The sequence below is a fragment of the Penaeus japonicus genome, unplaced genomic scaffold (genome assembly GCF_977035675.1).
Source record: "Penaeus japonicus unplaced genomic scaffold, GWHDUDI00000001_assembly GWHDUDI00000020, whole genome shotgun sequence".
Classification (NCBI taxonomy): Eukaryota; Metazoa; Arthropoda; class Malacostraca; order Decapoda; family Penaeidae; genus Penaeus; species Penaeus japonicus.
Genome location: NW_028234422.1, coordinates 14,468,680 through 14,471,179, shown reverse-complemented (window position 1 = coordinate 14,471,179; position 2,500 = coordinate 14,468,680). Strand labels below are relative to the sequence as shown.

The window sequence follows — 2,500 nt, the reverse complement described above, 5'->3', positions numbered from 1 at the left end:
CTCTATGTCAAAAGATCTGAGGTTTGATGAATAAAGAAAGAAAAAGAAAAGAAAAGTGACATCATACCTATGATACAAGTGTGATATATTACCTATTTCTATGTCAAAAGATCTGAGGTTCTAGAAAGGGGAAAAAAGAGGGGTTGGGAGAAGGGTAAAATAATAATGTTGTAGCATAACTAAATACATGCACCCCTACCTCCTTTCCTCCTATACCACATCTACATCTCCTTACCTCCTCCCACAGATTTCCTAGGTTATATGCCCTATCACCTTTGATGCTGATACCCATTTACTACACAGTTAGACCCCCGCCCCCTCATCCTGGATCCACCATTGCCCTCTATCATCAGCCAAAACAAAGAGGAACACAATAAAAATGTCAATCAAACAACATAAGTAGGATTCTCTCCTTTATTGTTCAGAGATAAAAATATAACATCTGAGAATGATATATAATAATATATATGTTGAGATGAACTTTGAACAACAATCAAACACAATAGAAGATTAACATTCATGTTTATATTTTTTTTTTTTGTCTTTAACAATTAACAGCTCCAGGAACATTAGTTCTATTTAAAGAGTACAAACTACAATAACAATGATAGAAGAACATTACAAAGTGATTTTAAAGAGAAATATCCCTGATCCAACTGTATAAACTGAACCCTTAACTTTCTTCTTAGAAAAAAGAGTAATAAAAAACTGAAGCCAACTTCCCTTTTTAAACCTTATTACTTACTGCAAAATACTGGTGTTATAAAAAATATATATATATCATTTGACTACTTAATTAAAATCTCCATCAACTGACACAAATGAAGTAAAAAATACTTTTCACTTATAAAATACTTTCTGGACATGTTTCGCTCCACTTTCCCGAGAACTAAATGAAAACCATCATCAAAAGTGGAGGAATCACAGGAAACAAGCTACATAACTCAAAATCAAATTCATGTACTGTTTAAGACAAAGAGATCTATCATTACTCTCTTAGGCAGAACTCAAAATAGTGCTATTACAATGATCATTACCAAATCAGGCAGTTTCATAATTTACAGATTACAGACTTATCAATTAACAGCATGGGGAACGTGCAGAACATAAGCAAAGAGAATCACATCCTAAAATATACAAATATGAAATCAAGAAAGGAAGAATAATTAGTCAATGAATATTCATCTTTATAATTTCTTCTTGTAATCAGACGTACTTGTGTTCTTTCACAAAAATGAAGGCAATATCCTGTCATCATGTACAGAAACACATTAACTTCTTTATCTTCCCTTGATGATGCTAAACAATTTTGTCATAGCAACGTATATAACTTTTCCCTTAAATCTTGATTTCTTTCAACAAGCCCTTAAAGAGCCTATACCCAAATAAGAAAATATGAAATTGGAACTTCACTCTGTAAGAACTAGACCCTTAAAAAATAATTGAACAAAACTTACATCTGAATACTATTTTTCCTACTATAAGCTAATAGAGCCAGATCTTATAGATGAAAGGAATGACTTTCTTAACCTGTAGAGTGTGCAATGATACCACCCTGTGGTGTGCAATATTCTTTTTTTTTTTCTTTTTTTAAATTTGGAAATAACTATTCAGGATATTACCTGGTGTAAAAGAAAACACACACACACACAAAACTCGCAAAGTCATTCACGCAATCACACCCTCATTAATTCTCTCTCGCTTAGATGAAAATAAAAAGGAACTATTCTTAATCAATGTAAAAGAAATGGATACATTAATTAGTATTACATATATAATACTACAAGAACAGAAGATTCTTGCTGATGCTTTGCCACACATTCCTCTACAAAATACTACTATTATCCCAATTTCATAAATGTACATGGACAATTACATTTTTTCTTTATTTTTCCTTCTTTTTAGTGGTCTATTAAAAAATATTCAGTGAATTGCATAAATGGCCCCACACGTTCCAATATTCATTTTGGATTATTAGTCATATGATAACTGCTTCTAATCAGAATTATACATGATACTCAATACTATAAAAAGCAAAAAATTCAGTGTTGATATCTTTGTGCAAATGAAACAATATATTAAAATATAAAGCTTTCAATAATTATTGTTTAAAAAGCTTAAAACTTAACAGCTTAAACATTTTATAACATACCCTTTCCTAATTTCCAAATCCACCCCCATGAAAAGAGGTAAATATTCCCTCCCCCCCATGAAAAACAAAAACAAAAAACAACACAATCGTAAGTCAAAAATGGATTTCATTATTCCCATTCTCATGCAATCACATTTATCATGAAGAATACTCACACTACACTTCTTATGCATAAAAAAACATAAAACCCATGTGTTTTTTTAATGCTTAAAGTTTTGTGTTAGATGCTAGACTATTTACCTAATACATCCTGTAAACCAAATATACATATAAAGTAATTATAAAAATACTGATCACTTGATGAAAGCATTTGCCTTATCCTTCATACTTGTTAAACTTATAACCAAC

At 30.7% G+C, this 2,500-nt stretch overlaps 1 protein-coding gene across 2 annotated transcripts in view; it reads left to right on the top strand.

Moving 5' to 3' along the window:
* LOC122249065 (uncharacterized) overlaps positions 1-718 on the top strand; it is a 25,199-nt gene extending 24,481 nt beyond the window's left edge. Inside the window, exon 16 of one of the 2 annotated variants that reach the window (XM_086548045.1) lies at positions 248-718. The gene's annotated coding sequence lies outside the window, so the exon portion shown is untranslated. The other variant, XM_086548044.1, reaches the window with a different exon arrangement.
* The last annotated feature ends 1,782 nt before the right edge of the window (positions 719-2,500 follow it).